This window comes from Drosophila mojavensis, unplaced genomic scaffold (assembly GCF_018153725.1).
Source record: "Drosophila mojavensis isolate 15081-1352.22 unplaced genomic scaffold, ASM1815372v1 contig_136, whole genome shotgun sequence".
NCBI classification, from domain to species: Eukaryota; Metazoa; Arthropoda; class Insecta; order Diptera; family Drosophilidae; genus Drosophila; species Drosophila mojavensis.
The window spans coordinates 30,913,304-30,933,903 of record NW_025318667.1 but is presented as its reverse complement, the minus strand read 5'-3'; the positions used below and the strand labels follow the sequence as shown (position 1 = coordinate 30,933,903).

At 40.6% G+C, this 20,600-nt stretch overlaps 1 protein-coding gene and 2 non-coding genes across 5 annotated transcripts in view; 1 reads left to right on the top strand and 2 right to left on the bottom strand.

Moving 5' to 3' along the window:
* LOC6586273 (loricrin) overlaps positions 1-20,600 on the bottom strand; it is a 104,292-nt gene that overhangs the window by 29,058 nt on the left and 54,634 nt on the right. The window lies entirely within an intron of this gene.
* Positions 752-825, bottom strand: Trnai-aau. Its single transcript has one exon. It is a non-coding gene; the product is annotated as a tRNA-Ile (tRNA).
* Positions 1,689-1,761, top strand: Trnar-ucg. Its single transcript has one exon. It is a non-coding gene; the product is annotated as a tRNA-Arg (tRNA).

Sequence of the window (20,600 nt, the reverse complement as noted above, 5' to 3'; positions counted from 1 at the left end):
AGTACCTACCACCCCAACTTCTGCCCTGATGCTGCCCATACCCCCCATACTCGAAATGCGACTATGGGTCGTTGGCTAGCGCCCGATGATGATGGTAATGAAGATAATAATGACGCTACCAACGAATTTTATTGTGAATGAAATTGAATTCAATTGTGGAAAATCGAATGCGACGTCAGCGCTGACTGCGACGGCGGCAGAGGCAAAGGTATTGGTAGAGGGCGGGACAGACACAAAACATAGGTGGAGGGAGAGTCAGCAGCAGCAGCAGAGGTAGACGGAGAGGCAGTGGCAGAGGCAGAGGCGGCATTGCTAGCGAAGCGCAATAATTGCGCAACTTATCAACGTCAATTGGTCTGGTTGCTGAGCCACCCGAGCATGAGCCCCGCCCACTTTGCTAAAAATGCCGCCAAAAAGCAGAAAGACGTCTATAGTAAATGTTATGAGACTTTCAGCTAAATGGCATTTTAACACAAATAAATTTGTAGCTATGCTCCTCCATATATATGTACCTACAAACATAAATATATAAAAAATTATAAATAGTGCTGTTATAAGTCTACATAAATTGCTATAATAGATTGCTGTACTTATGGTATAATAAATGTGTACTTCAATTAAGAGTACAACAAAATAATACATATTATTGTTGAAAAAAAAAAAAATAAATAAATAAAAAAAAAAAAAACAATCAAAAAATAATCATAAATTAAAAAAAAAAAAAAAGTATTTATATAAAAAATACAAGAATTGGCCCATGGGGGGATCGAACCCGCGACCTTCGCGTTATTAGCACGACGCTCTAACCAGCTGAGCTAATGGGCCGATGTGTTCCGTGAGCGAAAATAGTCCAGATAAAAATAGCCCACGTTCAATATATAAATAGCCCAGAACATTCCGTTTGACAGGCACTGAGCAAGCGGTCACGATCGCAACGAAAGCAAAAGCTCTTATCAAAGCGAGCACAATAGTGCGAAAGCTTTGTTAGCTTTTTGCTAATTAACGCTGTCTCAAGCTAACGACGTCCACCGGAAGTACCATAACGAAAGTGTGTTTGCAGCAAAAATTTTCTTGCGGCTGCTACTCCTGTTGTCGTCTTCTTTGTTGTTGTTGTTGTTGTAACGGCAACAACAATGGAAATGACACTATGAATGCTTAAAAGTCAGACGGCGGGGGCGGAACAAGAGGAGAACTGCCGTACATACGACTTTACAATTCATTTTGCACATTTCCTTGACATTCTCATTTGAGCAGCAAAGTTATTTTTTTAAGGTTTTTATGTTTCATTGTGTCCATAAAGCCTGCATATGCGACGTGTCTTTCCATTGTGTTGCGTCAGTGCGAATATGTATGTATGTGTCTACGTACATACCTACATACATACATAGAGTGGGTACCTGCTCATCTCTATTTTAGTGTGCCGGTCGCAGAGCTGGGGCATATCTGTTCATTAGAGCGTCGCTTAATTAGCGCAGCGCTTTGTTTTGCACACACTTCCACTTCCACTTCCTCTTCCTCTTCCTCTGCTACTTCTACTTCCTATGCGCTATTCCCCAATCTACATTTACTGCTCCCCACGCTTATTCTCATTGCTATTTATGCTAGTGCCATTGGCCCCGGCCACGTCAGCGATGTTGCGTCATCGTAGCGTAGCTCGTTTAGAGCTTCTGGCGCCCCGTCACATATCAGACCGTGTGGCCTAATGGATAAGGCGTCGGACTTCGGATCCGAAGATTGCAGGTTCGAGTCCTGTCACGGTCGAATAACAATTTCATTTTCTTATTGTGCTCCTCACTTTTAATTGTCGTTCGTTATATTAATCAACTTTATTGTTGCCTCATTTTTTGTACGCGCTCTCTCCCGATAGCAGCAATTAATGTTGATGTGAATGACTTGATTTGTTTGCGTCGCCTTTTTTGCACCTGTTTGCGCGCACATCTATTTTGTCCCTCTTCTTTAGGCAGCCTAATTAATTCTTAAGCTGTCTGTCTGTCTGTCTGTGCAGTTAGCTCTCATATGCCGTCTCTGGGCGGAGTCACTGCAATCGAGCACCAGACCACCTGCGAGCGGGTGCGACTGTCTGCACTTCCGTCCACATTAAGAGCACATTCAACTTTTTCCTGGCAAAAACTTTTACCGGGCAAACTTGGACGAGTTGGAAAGTGTGCGGCCATAGCCCCAATTATATGCAGCCATTGTCGCTCTATTTGCCTGCAGCATTCCCTCATCTGCCCTTCATCTCCACCCTCACCTGTACCTTTACCCGCCTCTGTCTTTCTGCTGTCGCAGTCTTTTGTCAGTGTCCGAAGTTTTCGATAAGCATTTAATTGCAGGTCGAGAACTCTCCGACTTCCTCACTCATCCCCACTGCTGAGACCTTCTACCACAGTTTTCGACTCCGGCAGTTCGCGCTTTCCCTTACGGAAAGTACATTGAACAATTTCAAGCGGATGTTAAATGTCAGATGTCTGATTATTCGCGCACCGTTGCTGTTGTTTTTGCCGTTGTTGTCGCCAATTTATTGCCGTCAGAGGAAAAAAAAATATAACGAACGTATGAAATGAATATTGACCATTCGACTCCTATTTGCAACAGTTAAGATTTACCAGCGCAATGTGGAAACATTCGAGGCAGAAATTCAATAATGATGTAATTAAAATAGGAAATATTGAATGAAATCAAACGGGCGAAACAATTTAGTAATTTTATAATAAACTAAAAATATGCCAAATTAATTCTTACATTACAAATAAAAAATCTAGTATGCTTTTCAGCTTTTCGACCTAAATGTGTAAAAAGGTTTTCCGTAGGATTAGTTGTATTATTGTATTTCATATTATATATTTATATTTAAAATATTGGGAGTAAATAAATCAATGATATTATCGATGTTAATCGATTTTATGAATGAAAATACCGAGTCTGATGGGCAAATGAAATGATACTAACATATTTCCATGTAAACAATGTGTTTCACCAATGTAAACGTCATTATAAAGGGGTTATAACAATCGTTTCCGTGCTTGAGGGGCTTCACTGTATATGATTAACTGAAGGTGATTTTAGGCTGGCATATTCCGAAGCCACGTTCAAGATTATAATATGCATTTCAAGTCTGCTTCAATGACTCTCTTCAATCAGTCAATCACTCTGTCAATGAGCCTGTCTCGTTCACATATATGGCTAAGCGCCTCTGTTAAATGCGTTGAAAAATGTCTTTGCCCAAATTGTATGTGCGAATTATGTAAATTGCGAATTCCTGGCAGCAATTCGAGTAAGCGTTTATTAAAGAGCTCGACTCTAGTGGAAAACTTACGGGTAGAGCAGCTCATTGCTCCCTCCGTTTCCACCTCCACCTCCACCTCAGTTTCTTTCTCACTCCTTCTGGCTTCAGAATGTGTCTTGTCTGTGCCTTAGCTGTCAACTTGATGCAGACTGAAGTTTAAATGAATTTAAGGCCTGAGCTGAGCTTTGCGCTCACTCTCTTTCTCCCTATCTTTCATTGTCCCTCTCTCTTTCTCTCTCTCCATCCGTCTGTTTGGCTGTACTATGTTGGTATTGTGATTACGCATTTTTGGCTGCAAATGAAATGTTTGTCAACTTGCTGCCAAAACAGCGCACAACTTAATGGGAAACGACACAGAGGAAGCACTCACACGCATACACGCACACTTCAAACACACACGCATAAGTAGCAAACAAACAAATAAACAAACAAACATTGGCGCAATTTTGCTGCAATTTCAAAAAAGTTCTTTATATACCGTGCGTCCGTAAAACGCAGTCGACAAGCGTACAGGGTATTTAGCAGAAAACGAAATTAGCAAGAATGTGACTACGAATATATTATTATTATCATGAATGAACATGCCTTCGACATAAGGATATTGCATACAAAATATAAACGTAAATATACATACTCAATTCAAATTTGATATATATATTACAAATGCACCTTGGAATATATATACTATTCCATCATGCAGCTCTTATATACAACTATTGTATTTTGCAGTGTCATATATTTTTTATTTTTATACATTATGCTCACATCCCATAAACATCATTGCCATACTATTGATTCTCTTTCAAGTTCCTTAATACAAAAGGCACAACAAATTCATATCCGTAGAATTTCAGCTTAGTGCGTTCAGGGTGAGTGACAGTCGGGCATACCCCCTGCGTTTCACTTCATTTTTGCTTAGTTCTCAAGCTCTGCTGCTGTTGCTGCTGGCGGCGCTGTAATTTGCATTTGTAATCAAAAAGTTGCACATAAACTTTGTTTTATGCTCATTTTCCTGCACCCACATACACACAGCCACACACACACCCACACACACACACCCACACACACACCCACACACACACCCACACATTAGTACGTTTTGACGAAAGGCGCAGGTTGCCAAGGCATTAGGCGAATAGCGCCTTAATATGCCACGAGTTCACGCAAGATCCAAAATTTATAAACATATGCAAAGTACCAAAGGAATACCTCAATCCTGAGATGAGCGAGAGTGTGAGAGAGGGAAGTCTAAAAAGTTGCGATAGGCGATAATTGTGGTTGAAGCAGAAAATGAAAGGCTAAGTTCTATTCAAATGCCATGATTATTATTAATATTTATTATTTAATACTCAACAGAAATATTGTAAACTAATATTAGGCAGACAGAGAGACAGCTCCTCATCTGTGATAGATTTCTCTATTTGCCATCTAAGCTTAGTCCAGCCTCTACTGATGCATTTGTATGAAGTCTGCGAACCTCTTGAACTGCTTCTTGCCTGTCTGCAATTTGATTAAATTGATGGCAGAGCACGGGCTGCACAGGTATCGCTCAACTCTCTGCTTTGTGGATGGCTTTCGAAATAATCGAAAAGCGATTGAAACGCATCAAGTTGAAATGCGAGTACAAAAATGGCATTTAATCAACTGATGATGCTGCTGATGATGGAGCTGCAGGGGAGGCAAAGCCGAGCATATCAAATGGAAGCAAATCAAATATTTACTTGCTGTTAAATTTATGGCAGGCGGTTGCCAACAGCATCGAACAAATAAATATGAAAAATAATAAAAAACAAACAAATAATAAAAGCTGAGGCAAACATTTACGAGAGGATTCCACTCCCTGTTGTTAACAAAAGTTGATGGCCGAGCCATCAAAATGCATTTATCAGGCCAATTCAAGTGGGGTTAATTTGATGGACTGCCGTCAGAAGGCTGCCTGCCTAACTGCCAGCAGAGGAACCAACAGCCAGTCAATATTTAATTTGTCAAAATGTCAGCAGCTTAAGAGATGCAGGCAGCGATAGATACAGATATGGAGATAAATATAGAGAAAGCGAGAGAGAAATAGAGAGAGAGAGAGAGAGAAAGAGAGTACGAAGAAAAAGGAAAAGTTGCAGTCAGCTGCATTTAACAATTTGCTGATAAATTAACTGAAGCTCGTTGACTAGTTGCAGGCCAACTGAAACAAGTGGCAACTGACAGGGGCTCTTAGCTTGGCTAACAACTTTTTAGCCCTGGCCTTAGCAATGACATTTCATTTTTCAACACACAAAAATCTGCTTGACTTATCTCTTTCTCCACCTCCCTCCCTCTTCGTCTCACTCTCTCTCTCTCTCTCTCTCTCTTTCTTGCTCTCTCTCTCTCTCTGTCTCTTGCCTTTTAGACACTCGGCAAATATGCAAATTAAGTTTTAATCCAGATTTATAGCTTCAGACAGTGGAAAACAATTGGGCCAAAAACTTTGCCAAACTAACAAAATATTTGGTCATCAAACATGACAGCACGGTAAACTAATCTGAAAACGGGGCGCCACGCAAATTGCCAGCCTTCTTTAAATTATTTAATACCAATTATCGCTAATTGCGCTTCACTATTTTTTCGACGCTGTTTGCATCGCTTTCACGAATTTCCATTTGTTTGTTAAACGATTTTAATCGCGATGGCAATAATAAAAACATTCATTTAATTACAAACCATTCCCAGCCAAGTGATCAACTGAAAGCAGAGTGAACGACTGGATAATACCCTAGCTAAACTCCATTCAACGCGAGATTCTTTTAATGTAAAATAAATCCCCACAGTGAGTTTCTGCTTAGAGATTTTATTGGATACGGAGCAAATGCACAGAAAATATTGAAAAATTGAAGCTTCCATTTGTCAAATGCTATTATGTTGCTGGCAGAAATAAAGTTTCAGTAAGCACTACTAGAATTGTCCCAGTGATTGTTTGAATCTTGATGAGAATAGTCCTCAGTCGACTTTGCTATTCGTCTCGAGAAGCCTTTTGGTTGAAAGGCAGCAGAAATCAATAAAATTGATTATAAAATCATTTCATTTTTGTTAATCACAAAACAGAAAATGCCAAACTGAATAAAAAACTTTATTAAATCAAGGAATGCGCAATAATTTTTTAATCAGCGCTGACAATCAAATTAAAGTCGTAAAATGTCAATGGCAATACGTCGTATTGAGATTGAGATTGCCGAGTGATTAGGCATTCTAGTGTCACAAAAAGAGCGAGAGAGAGAGAGAGAGAGAGAGAGAGAGAGAGCGAGTGGTCCAGTTCTTATTGAGTGAAAGTATAAGGTTTTAGCGATTTCGATAACCAAAAAGGAGTTCGAACGGAGCAAGTGCGAAAAGAGATAAGGGATTTAGACTTTTGGACGAGCAAGAGCGGGAGAACACCGGAAACTCGTTATTGTGCCTAGTTATAGCGGAAGGCGCAAACAAAACTAACGTTACGACATATAAGATCTCGCAAGTATGCGTCAAGTCTTTCTCTTTCCCATTGTAAATGGGTTCATGGTATAATTACCTTCTCGTTCTTTTTCTTCGGGTTAAACCATTCACAATCATCGCACTCACGCGATGGATAAATGTCGATAGATGCATATCTACTGACAGTTAATCACAGTGCTGTTCCCTCTAATATTTTATTGGCCCACTTACATATTTTGTCTTCATATGGCATATAACAATGTAGTGTGTACTCCATACGATTTTTGAAAAATATATTTAAAGCGAATGCCGTTGTCCTTCAGCTTTGTCAACCTCATTCAGCTGAGCAATTATCGGAGTAAATCAAAGAACGTTGTGAAGGAATTATGAGGAGATAGTTGGCTGGCTCAAGGCCCAGCGGCGGATCGACGACAAACTTAATTAGCCAACACTTCCAGCTTGGCCAAGGCGAGCCACACACATCTGAGACACAATTGGCCGCAGTGCATCCTAATCCGAGACCCCAAGGGGGCTCGACTGCGTGGTCGCAGTGAAAGTCTTGAGCCAACTTCATTGGGCGCAAGTCGAGTTGGCTCGCATCGGTGGGCTGGCTGTCTGGCTGGGCAGACAAAATCAATGTAGAATTTTAGTTAATTAAAAGACAATAAAATATGCAAATGTTAAAAGTGATTTGAGGGAGCCACAGCCAGACGAGGGGAGCCTGCCGACCGCAAAGTAGGGCACATTTGTAAGGCTGTGCCTCCTCTGGGTACAGTTTCCGTTTGCCAAATGGGCTTCGATGTGCCAAAGTCAAAGTCAAGTGCGCCAAAAATGATGCAACCAGAGCAGACAACTGCCACAAGGGGGCATCACAGACGCACAAGCGGAGCGCTGCTATGGTAAGCACATAAGAGCCTCTGCCTCTGTCTCTAGCTGCCTCTGCTTCTGCCCCTAGATCCTTCGCTGCCTCTGCATTTCTCTCTGCCCCTAGACTGTTTGCCATATGTGACGTTGCATGCGTGATATTTTGTAAGTGCCATGCCCATGCAATATGCATCATTCGTGTCCACCATAGCGCAATCCAGCCCAGCCCCAACCAAATAAACCTACAGCTTGCCAGCTGCCTGCCTGCCTTGCCGCCAGCCTGGCGAGCTGGCTGTGGCGTTAGCACTGAGAAAAAACAACGACAAGTATAGAAGTTCATGTTTGAAAAATATATACTGAATACAGATTAAAATCAAGTTGAATAGAATATCAAAGAATATAAATATATTTCGATATATTAACTGTTCGAGTAACCTGATTACCTAATTTTACATAAACATATATAGAAGATTTGTATTAAGTAGCTTCCGTTTTTCTATGTACAAAATTATAAAATATGGATCCGTATAATATTTCAAGACAATCTGATTATAATATGAAAGATATGCATATACATATCCACATTGAATGTCCAACTTGAATTTACACATATCATGTTGTATATTATGTATATTATGTATATTATGTCAGCCAGCTTATATGCTTAAAGAATTAAAAAAAAAAAAGAAGATTTGATAAAGGACTTGATTATAGGGTAATATTGCTCGAATTGATCCTATTGCTGGGATTATTGAATATTCTATATCGTTATATTTAAGAATGCATAGCTTTTACTTAATGCCGAATGTCAATATAGAATACAAATTAAGGAATCGTCAAAGCTTATGAATACGTACTGTTTACAGGGTATTATTAGCTCGGCAAGTATAGTTTGAGCTGATCTTTTTATTACAGCGAATAATTTTTTAGTGTATTAAGCGAGAGCAACTCAATTAATCGCATTTTCTCTGGGCTGCAGTGGCTGTTAATGCGTTTATTTATTTAAGCAGATGCTACAGCGTAAGGGTTGATGCGGTTGAGGAAGCTGCACGGGCAGCACATGCGGTAAGGATGGGGCTGGTGGTGTGGGCGTGGCAAGTGTACTATTTTAAAGTACAATCATTTTATATGGCACTTAGCAGCCCCTTTTAATTTTATTGCAATCTGGCATCCTCACGATCTCAGCTGCAGTGCCAAGGGAGCCACCGCCAGCACCGCCAATGTGTCCCATGTGGCGGTGCGGTGGCTTTAAACGGCCGGTGCACTTTCTGCCAAGCCATGGGGTTCAGGTGGGGGTAGGGAGCGTGGCAACCGGCTGCCCAGCTGGCAGATAGGCGACAGAGCTGCCAATTATGCAGAGACCGCTTAATAAATATGAAATGACATAAATGACCAATAGATGCTCAAACCGCGTGGAGAGCGGCACGGTATGCCCGACTGCAGATTGAAGGAGATATAACAACAGTCTAGACTCCAGAGGGCTATTAGAGCAGAGCATCTGTTAGGCGGCCAAGCAGTTCGAATAGTTCGCTGTTACGCTCATTGGGGTGAAAGAAGACAACAAAGTCGAAAGCTGAGCGAAAGGCAAAAGCCGAAAAACGAGAACCGAAAACCAACGGCCGAATGCGCATCCGCAATGTCGACCCTCGTCTAGTCACAGCAACAGCAGCAAACAGACAACAACTACAACAACAACAACAGTGACAGGCCTAACAAAGCAAAAGCATAAATATTGCTGTCCACGAATCCTGCTGCCCAGAATTCACTTCGCCAACTGACCAACAACTCATGCAAAGCGACAGCCACAGAGAATGTGGACTCGAGGTTTGGTCAAGAGGGGAAAGGAGACGGCGATGGGCGATGGGCGATGGGCGGTGGGCAGTGGGCAGTGGGCAGTGGACGGTGCTGCGGCAGCACATGAATAACATTTATGTGGCAGCCTCTCAAAATACTTACATAAATTAAATTATTTATTAACGTTTTAGTTCAGCATCCAGCGAAGCGACAGAAAATCAAATTAATCAACGAAACAGGATGAAAATTCTTCAAGTTAGCCTCTAGAAATGGGCACATACAGAAATTTACAAGTACGAAATATTATTTACATATTCTGAATTCAATAAAAGGAATAACGAAGTAAGCATCAAAATAAATTAAAGATGGCAGGGAACTGAAGAGGAATGGCTTTAAAAATTAAGTTTTGAGGGTGATACAATACTTGAAATGATTAGAAAATCTTGGAATAAATCTTTAAATACCTCCTCACTCTGTAATCAACCTGATCAATAAACAATTCTGTGCTCACGAATGGGTTCTTAAGCGCTTTCATAGTCTCGACTGACTTGCAGGTATCACCCAAGGAACCTGCTGGAAATGTAGACCTTGTCTTTCGGTTAACTGTAGGTTAATTAGTGATGCAATTGAACTTTATTCACGCACGTACCGCCTTATTGACACCTCTAAGATGCCTTCGTACATTCCTCTTGAATAGGCAATTTCCCCTCAATATATCTCATATTCTATATATGCCTCATTGCTCGAAAAGTAAATATTTAAACTACGTTAGAGTTGAGTTCTTTTCGGCTTCGTATCGTTAACTGGCATTCAGCCAAGCTCAACTGGAGATAATTTAATTTTTGTTTCATAAGCCGTAAGCTGTTGAATAAGCCTTTCTATGAGCACAGTTGAATATAACTGTTTCGTACTATCTATTGGCGGCTCTCCTTCCTTTCGTGCTCTCGCCGAGATTAAATCGCTTGGAAACTCTCTAATGACCGCCCGGAATTTACATACAGCCAGGGCGCCGGCCGGCATATGGACGGGGGATTCTTTCTGTCTGGTACACCGCAACCTACTTATGATTGCGATTATGCCCTCCGACTCGAAAATCGACATAAAACGTTGCGCTTTGTGCCGCGCCTTCAAATGAATTAACCAAAAGCGGTAACAGCAACAACAACACCAAAAAAAAATATTTTAAAAAAAATAAAAAGCTCTGGTCCAGACTGCTCGACTAGGAGATACCCTGAGCCCCCCTCAGCTGATATTATACTCATTCTGCACTTCTTTTATGCACACATGCATAATATAGAATACAATACAATCCTAATGAAACTTTCAGAGCGTAATCATATGTTTAAAATGTGTGTACCTTCCAAAGCACAAGTCTCTAGTACTTGAAATGCGTTATTTACAAATTGGGGGCGAGGGGGGCGTGGTATCCAAAATCTGTAAATTACAAAATCTTTGTGTCCATTAACTCTATATACAACGCAAATTTGAAGTTGAAACCAAGTCGATTTTTCGATTATTCTCGATAAAAAAGTTATCGGATGAGTTATCGAAAAAATAAGATAAATTGTACTGCCTATGGTATACACGAGTATGCATGCCTAATTTCAGCTCTCTAGCTCTTATGTCTTCTGAGATCGACGCACTCATACGGACGGACGGACAGACGGACAGGGTTATATCGATTCAGCTCGTCGTGCTGATCAAGAATATATATACTTTATGGGGTCTGCGATGATTCCTTCTGCCCGTTACATACTTTTTCACAAAACCATTAAACCCTGATTTTCCATTTTCAATGGGTTCAGGGTATACAAAAATAGAGAGAAAAAATTGTAATGGACCCGGTTGGCCGACTCCTGATCCGGTTACATTCGCATAGCACCCAAACGTGGTGCCAAGCAAAAATGAACGCTCTCAATGGCTGCCACAATCGGGTAGCGGACGGGGCGGGGGCAGGCTGAAAGGAACTGGGGGCGCAACAGCAGCAGCGGCAGGACGCAATGTCGGACAACGCGGGGCAATTATTGTAAGCGGCTTTCATCGTGCGATGATTACACTTACAGCTGAAATGGCGCTCGACAAGAGGAGGACGGGTCGTCGCACGAAAAAAATAAAATAAGAGAAATATGGGCAGAGCAGACAAACTTAAGGATTCAACGAAATTCGAGTACACTTTCAAGCTGAACGAGCTCATCTTGAATTGTTTTTCCCTTCAACACTCGAACATCCCCACTTTATCCACGGAGGCAATGGAAGTATTTGGAAATATTTGTTTACACAGTTTTATACATTTATGAACCCCAATTAATAATTTATTACTTTTTAAATATACTTTCATTCTAGAGGAATAATACGAAAAAATACAGAGATCCGATATTTTTTATATGTTTATTCATGTATCTGTTCTTTCGCATAGATATTGAAATCTCTGCATCAATGTAAAGATCAATAAAACCAATTTCCATGTATAGAATGCATTATGTCTAATTAATTTATAAGGTCTCATCCAAACTAGCCTCAGTTAGGGCATACAATAGTGATAGGAACGATACAAGTATCGCCAGTGTAACCAGAAAAAGACAGACTGAGAATCTGCGCCAAAGAGAAAAAAGGAGAGTGTGCGCGAGAGAAGAAGACGAAGAAAGCAGCAGAAAAAAAGAAGAAAATCAAGTACAATTTTTCTTGGTGTCTACTGTTGGGCCCTGGGCTGAGCTCTGGTTAGTTGGCTGCTTGTTGGCCATGTTTGTTGGCCTAATTAGTGCTCTGCATTTTTATGGCATAATTTTCGACGTTGTAAGCGTTTTGGCGCCATCAAAGTGTACAACATGGAAATATTACATTAAAATTTACGAACCCGCGCGCGTCCCCAACAACAACAACAACATCAAAACAGCTAAACAACAATTGTTGGATGCCTGCTCTACGAGCAGAACAGCTCCAACTATGGCTGGGCAATTAGCGCCCTGTTTTCGGTTGCGGTTCTTTTCATACATATTCAATGTGCTCACCTGTAAATAGATAAGAGAGATAGAAATATTGAGATTAGTAAGGAATTAGGCGGGCTGCAGAAAGCGTTGCTTAAGGATAGCTAAATAGCTTAAATAAAATCAACTAGATTATCTTTAAGTACAACTACATATTTAATAGAATAGTGATTATACAAACACAACTACACATATACACCACATACATACGCACACTAAAAAATATATATTTATTTTTGTTTTTCTAAATTAAAATATGTACATTCATATTATGTGAATAAATACACGATTGTGATTTAAATAACTTTAAGTAATCACAGTGTTTTAAGTTGTTCAAGTTGAATTATATTATCAATATTCAGCTTATTGCATTAATAGGCTATTAATTATAAGTTCACAATTATATACATAATAATTGTTACATATACTAAAGTATGTATCGATGCCATGTATCCAAAATATTCCCTGATATGTTGTGGCACATGCAGGTCTCTAATGATCCTTCCAAGTAGGAAACCCAAAGCAGTCAATAAATTTATAACTAAATGATGTGAAAATCCAGAAAAATATGCACTTATGTACATTTTTAAATCTATATAAGGAAATGCTTTAAATTGTTATGTTTATGTCGGTGGCACAACTAAACGAGGTACTCGCTGAGAGAGAGCGAGAGAGATACAGAGAGGGCGGAGTCCATTTCACTCAATACCTTATGCATTTGTATGGTTCGTGGTGAAATTTTGGTGCATCGAGTGTAATAAAAATGCATTTCATGCTCGAAACATGACTTGGCTCAATTTATTTGACTTTGCCGCATTTAACGACTTCACACAGGAGCTGCAACTGGAGCTGTTGCAATTTGCAGGCGCTGCTGGGCTCCAGCTTCAAACACACACGCACACACACACACGTACTATAGGAGCGTGAAATGGTGTTAGGCCACAATGAGCTCAATTTACGCCGATGATTGGCGGCCTAGTAGGTTGGGCATATGCGCATCGCCCGCTGTGCTGTATGCTGGGCCTTAGCCGAAAAAGTTTCATTTTTGCATTTGCCTATCGTCTATCGTCTATCGGCTGGTCTGCTCGTCTGGTCGTCTGGCAGTCTGGCTGTCTGTCTAAATGATTCGCTGGCATGTGCTGGGCTCCACAGAGCCTCAGCTGTGGCTTCTAAGTAGCAGCCGCCAGACGTTAAACATCGCGTGCAGACAGCCACGCCCTCGCACCGCAGCCGCCTCCCAGAAAGCCGTGTTTTGGCAAGCAGCAAAAAGGGAAGAGAGAGAAAAATAAGTCACAGACGGGAAAATTGCACAGCACACGAATCGGCATCGAGACTGCTTGTCGAGGAGCGAGCTCGTAGCTACCTCGGGCGCAACTTCAGCTCCGCTGCCATCTGGCAGCTCCCAGCTCGAGGCAAACAAGAAACTACAAGCCATATATAAAAATCAACTGACATGTCTATGAGGTGCAAGGCGGCGCGGCGGGTTGGGGACTGCCTGCTGCCACAGTTGTTAAGGCTTGGCGGATGTCTGCTATCCCGCTTCCTCCGCTTCCTCGCCCTGTCTCCGCGCTCAGCTCGCCAGGAATTCCCGTAACAAGCAAAGCATTTTCTTGCCATTTACCAAGTTTCATTTCGAGGAGCTGAGAATGTGTTTAAGGCAATTGGAGAATTGCGATTGCAACTTTATGAAAATGCCAGTAGACATTTTAATTGTGATTTGTGCGCTTGCCATGACAGAGATAGCGATAGTCTAGCTCTGAGAGAGAAAGACAGAGAGAGAGAGAGAGGGATGGAGAAGGAGAGGGAGAGAAGTGTACAGAGCTGTAATAAAATAAACCAAGATCTGGTTACCATGACACCTGCAGAGAGAGCTGTTCTTTGTTTCCCGAACTATTCAAATGACGGAAATGCCGTCAAATAATTCTGTAAGCTAATTAACCCATCGAACGCATCATAAGCATTGTTCTCGCTATACAATGGTACAATAGAGCTGCATGTGCAATGCCATTCCAGCTCCCCCATTCACGACAGAAGAAGCATTCACTTACACACATGCCTATAGAAATATACATACATATGTATACATATACGTGCCACCACAAACGAAATGAGGTATCTCCGTCAAAGCCTCATTGATAGCTAATTATCAAATTTATCCTACTCAGCAGGCCACAAGTAATAACAATCTAAGCTTACAATTATTCGAGTAAAAGATCTGTTTAATATGAAAACAGATGAGGCGAGAAATTCTTAATTTCGTCTGCAACTCTAAAGTGCAGTTAGGGTCTCATTAAAAATCAAATAATAGACTCATTTAAATATGGTCTTTTGAGCCAACTGCGCAGATTTGATAACCTCGACCACAGTTAGTTATTTTGGTAATCGCATCTTGAATTTGCTTACTAAGCATTTAAGGATTGTATACTCCTACAATGGTGCGATGAATTGTCAGCGAAATGAGGCACAAGCGATAAACTGAAATACGAAATTCGCGTTGTACAGTGTTTATCATATTTATAACCCACTTAAACGAATTGGTTGAAAATTTTTCAAAAATGACATATTCCCACAAAATCAAATGAATTATGAATGACAAACTACTTTTTCACTTAAAATGAACGATTTAATAACGAGTTCTGAAAAAGAAGAAAACAAGGAAAAAAGCACCCATTTGTTGTATCAAAAATATAGCCCAATTTCATGTTTTAGTCATAACAAGTAAGAAAGCTCTAGTCGAGACTGCTCGAGTCGAGATCCCCGAACCCTTCGAAGAATTGATATTTCACAATAATTCTTCGAGTCTTTCTGTAAGTATGTAAGTAAGAAGACTCTAGTCGATGCTGCTCGACTAGGAGATACCCTGAACCCTCTATGCTGATATTCTACTCATTCTGCACTTCTTTTATGCACACATACATACATACACACTTACGCATAAGCACGCGTTCTGCTAACTGCGCAGTAAGCAGCGACTGCGCTGCTTGTGGGCAATATTCTTCGAATTTACTTGTTGAATAATTTCTTTTGTAGATATAAATTCTTAATGAAACTTTCAGAGTTAATGAAACTTTCCAAAGCACAAGTCTCTAGTACTTGAATTTTTTTTTCCTTGGCGGCAAAGGGGGCCTGGTATCAAAAATCTGTAAATAACAAAATCGATCAATCGATCATTGAAAATGGGAAATCAGGGTATAATGGTTTTGTTGAAATGTATGTAACAGGCAGAAGGAGGTGTGGCAGACCCCATATATATATTCTTGATCAGGGCGACTAGCTGAGTCGATTTAGCTCTGTCCGTCTGTCCGTCTGTCCGTCCGTCCGTCCGTCCGTCCGTCTGTCCGTCTGTCCGTATGTTTGAACGCGTCGATCTCAGAATATATGAGAGTTAGAGACTTGACTTGCCCCGTTATTTTGTTATCGATTAAAAACATTATCGAAAACCAGTAATAAATTTATATCTCCTACATCTTTAAAGCTAGAGTCTCCAAATTTTATATGTATACTTATATGCATTTTATACAATTTCCCTCCACCCCTAATTCACCCCCTCACCATCACATTTGTAAAAGGCGTATTTCAAATCCTAGAGACTTGTACTTGTGGCAAATACAAGCATATCTATATTATATTCATAATCTGAAAGTTTCATGAAGATAGTCCATCCACAAGAAAAGTTATTAAACAATTAACTTCCTATAGTAGGCCACCACTGCAGCCAATGCGTGTTTATGCGTGCGCATATATGTCTGTGTGTGCGTGTATGTGTGCATATGCGAATAATTATTGAAATATCAGTGCTCGAAGGGTTTATAGTCGAGCAGTCTCGACTAGAGCTTTCTGTCTTGTTTTTAATTGTGATTTATAATTCAACGGAAAATCTCATTGGAAATTTAAGCACCTGCCTGTCAGTAATATTTTATAGGACTTTTGTAAAACTTTCGGAAATTGTATCAGTTTTCCGAGGTCAGCCCATAATAGCCTCAAGTAATCAAATAAAATCTGTTGAAAATCAAATTGGTTTCTTTGTATTATAGGAATATTATATGCATAAGTATAATTAAGTCTGTTGCTATAAAAGCGTCAGACAGTTTGACAGACATTGAATAAAACTTTCACAGCCAGAACTTTTTGAAAATTGTAGTTCAAGTTATTGCTGTTTTATGAAAATATATGTAAAGGGAGGAATTGATTTCAATTATAAATTACAAATGATAAGTTAATCAAATTAGCATTGCTCAATCTGATTTCAAGGAATTATAATTTAGCTGCAGGCTTAGCATAAATAGCAGCTTAAGCAGTTGGCCAACAAGTTGGCTGGCTCGACTGTCAGTCAGTCGAGAGATTAGATCAACAACAACAACAAGAGCAGAACAATAATTAAAGACAACAACAACAACAGTCATTTGCTATTATGATAATTATTTTGAAAGGCTTTTCACGAGTTTTTGAACACAAAAGGGATTTAAATTACGCCGCTAAGCGGTTTATGTGGCAACAACCACAACAACACGGCAAAGTTAAGAGCCAACGCATTTTGCCATCATCTTAGGGCTGAAGCAGCAGCAGAAGGCACCAACAGACATAGACAGAGACAAATAGAGAGCGAAGTCGAGAGCGAGAGAGACGTGGAGAGAACTCGTCAGCAGTCAAGCAGCACATTTTGAGATAAACATAAAGCGCACCTAATGCGAATGTCTGTGTGTGTATATGTGGGTGGGCGTGCCCGCAGCCTACTGAGTCTACTCATATGTATACATATTTACAATCGTCTCTGTATGTGTGTGTGCTGTTGACTTTGGATAATGTCGTTTGTTGCCTCTGCCGCGTTGTTTTCTGCATGTTTGTTTGTTTGTTTGACTGATTGTCTGTCATTTTGTCTGATTGTGCGCCTATTAGTATACAAATGAATGAATAAGTACGCACACATGCACACACACAAAGCACCGCAAACACATACACGCACACACACACATATACTCACACATAATCACACAGCCTAACAACTGGCAGCTCGGCCGCTCATCTCATTTTCATTTTGTTGATTGAATGTGCGAGCTGTTGCGATCCAAAGGCACAGCGCTGGTGCTCTTCAAAGCGCTTGCACGCCCCTTCTCAAGCACACCCACTCTACACACACAAACACACAATTGACAAACGAGATTATTGTGCTTTAAGCCTTTAAGTCTTTGTTAGACAATTTGCAGCCAAACGGCAAGCACAAAAATGAAAGCAGCGCAAGTGCGGCACGACAAGTGAATACCCTGTAAGTAAATATCAGCCTGAAAATGGAATAATAGTAATAATCTGACAGCATTGACATGACTTTAGCTAATTTGGAAGTAGAATTATTGCTGATATCGATTCATTACATTGAAATGTGATTAAGATTCATGAAAGTTAAACAAGGGTATCATAGCATAGCATAGTATATACATATATATAGGCCATTAAACCTATTATTGGAAGGTAAACAGTCGAGCAGAACTCGAAAGTGCGAGTGCGAGTATATACTGTGCCAAACTAAATTTATTAAGTACTTAAAATGTTGCATTGTCATTTCATTTAAGCCCACTTCGTCAGTCTGTCTGTCTGACTGTCTAGTATGCTGCCTGAGAGTCTATTAAGCCAGCTGACTGAGCATCAGTCATAGACATTTCATGGCCGTTGCCATTTGTTGAGCAGCGGATCGGCTTTACGCCGTTCGGCGGTATATTTCAATTGACTCGGAGCTGGCTAAATAGTCGATGAGGCTTGTTGCTGGCGGATTTGTCGCTAATGCAATTGTTGCTTTAGTGCGCCTTGGCATCGCCAGCTGGAATTGCTTAAGCGCCCCAAATGCAATTGCATGCAACCGAGCTCAGGCAATTAATTAGCTTTGCCGATTGGCGGCAGTCAAACACAGCTTAGCACCGCTTTGTGCCTCACAATGAATGCGTATCCAAGTAATTGTGAATAATCCGATTGGAAAGCCGACATGGCTAATAGCTCTCAGTATTTATTATGCATGCCAACTACTGGCATCGAATCGCCTTTAATTGCTTGACAATCTGACACAATTTAGTGCTATAGAGCACCAATGACCTTTTTGTTTTGTCGAGACAACATCCTTGTGTTCATTACATGAGTTGCATCTGAAAACTGTAACAGTTACAGATTCTAAAGTGCGCATAAAAACGAAATCAAATTAACGATTATTATTGATTAAAGGGGAAGAATCTAGTATAGACGATCTCAAGTCTCTTTACGCTTTTATGGCATAACACGGACGAATAGATGCCTGCCCGTGTGGCTGACGACTCAGCTCGTCATCCCGATGAAGAGTGAAAGAATTATATTATATTAATTATTAGAATGGCTCGGCGGTACTAGTAGTCGGGCAGTCTTGATATAATGGTTTCGTTGAAATGTATGTAATCAGGACGACGAGCTGAGTCGATTTGGCCCTGTCCGTCTGTCTGTGCGTCCGTCTGTATAAACGCGTCGATTTCAGAAGATAGAAGAGCTAGAGACTTCAATTTTTTTAATGTCCGTATTTACAGCGCGGATATCGAGTTTATCACTAAAAATCGATAACTCATCCCGATCTTTTTTTATCGATAAAAAACCCTATCAAAAATCAGTTATAAAATTATATCTCCTACATCTTTGGAGCTACAGTCTTTTGAATGTATACTTATATGCATTTTATACAATTTCGGTTTTTGTCAAAATTTACCCCCACCCCTATATTCACCCCCTCACCATCACATTTGCAAAAGGCGTATTTCAAATACTAAAGACTTGTGCTTTGACAAATACATGTATATCCGTGTTATTATCATAATCTTAAAGTTTCATGAAGATCCACAAAAAAAGGAGTTAAAGAATTAAGTTCTCATAGTAAGCGCACACTGCAGCCCATGCGTGCTTAGGCGTGCTTGTGTGCGTGTGTGTGTATGTGTGTGTGTATGTGTATGTGTGTGTATATGTGTGTGTGTGTGTATGCGTGTGAGTGTTTGTGTGCGTGTGTCTTGTGTCAGCAGAAAGGCGAGAAAAATGATTGAAACAGATATTGCCCGAAGGGTTCAGGAGATCTCGTAGACGAGCAGTCTCGACTATAGATTTCTTACTTGTTTTCTATTGCTTTGATTATTAATTGTCAAACTTGTTTTATGAAATCCTATAGTGAAAACTTATTATAGGATCATTCGAGATACGCCCATAGATCATCAATCATTTAGTTAGTCCGCAGTCTGCCAGCCAAGAGAAATACTCTATGCCTCACAATAACTATATAACTTGGAACATGCTCAAAACTTTTAATGGCGACTTTACTTTTGCCAGACACAGAAACAGAAACGGAAATGATTGATTCATCTCAAAGAGAATAGGACTGAGCTGTAATGCATAGCAATTATTCACTTGCGGCAATCTAGAGAACGGGCTTGGCGCTGGCATAGATTCAGCTCGGGTAGCCACCTATGCCTATGCCACCTGTTCGTATCACTTGTGTCAATTGCATACAAGTCGCAACGAGCACTTAAGTCACTTAAGCGTGCATCAAAACAAACGAATTGACTGAATTGAGCTGCTGCCTCGTTGATTGTGGTCGAGCTCGGCTGTTGCTGCTAATGAGACGGGGCGTTGCGCATAAATTGCCACAAGCAAAACAGAAACGTCCATCTGTCCACCTATCCATCTGTCTGTCTGTATGTCTATCTGTCTGTCTGTCCCTTCACTCGCTCAGCTGTTCGCAAAATGTTAATTGACACAGTGGTCTAATGAAGACCTTGTCGGCTTACGGGCAAGCTCTCGGCCATGTAGTGCAGCTGATTTGCCAATTAGCCGCTGCCACAGTATATTTGACTTTGATGAGCGCTATAAGCAAGCTTCATCGTCCAAGTAATGGAGCGACGGCTCATTAAAGCTTAACAGCTTAGCTGATTAACAGCTTAACTACCAACTATCACTTAACGTTTTCCTGCTGTGCTACCCTTGATACTCGCATTAGCTAAGTTTTCAGCAAGCCGATTGTCTCTCTCTCTCTCTCTCTGCCTGTACCTCTCACTCTGCCTCTACACACTAGCCACTCGATTGGCCTCAGGCGCCTCAAGAGCCAAGGCATACTACACATTACCTGCAAATCAATCACAATTAGGATGAGTATATGGTTTCATTCGCATAAACTAATACAAAACAAGTAAGAATGTTGCAGTCGGGCGTTACCGACTGCGGAATACTCATTCACATCCCAT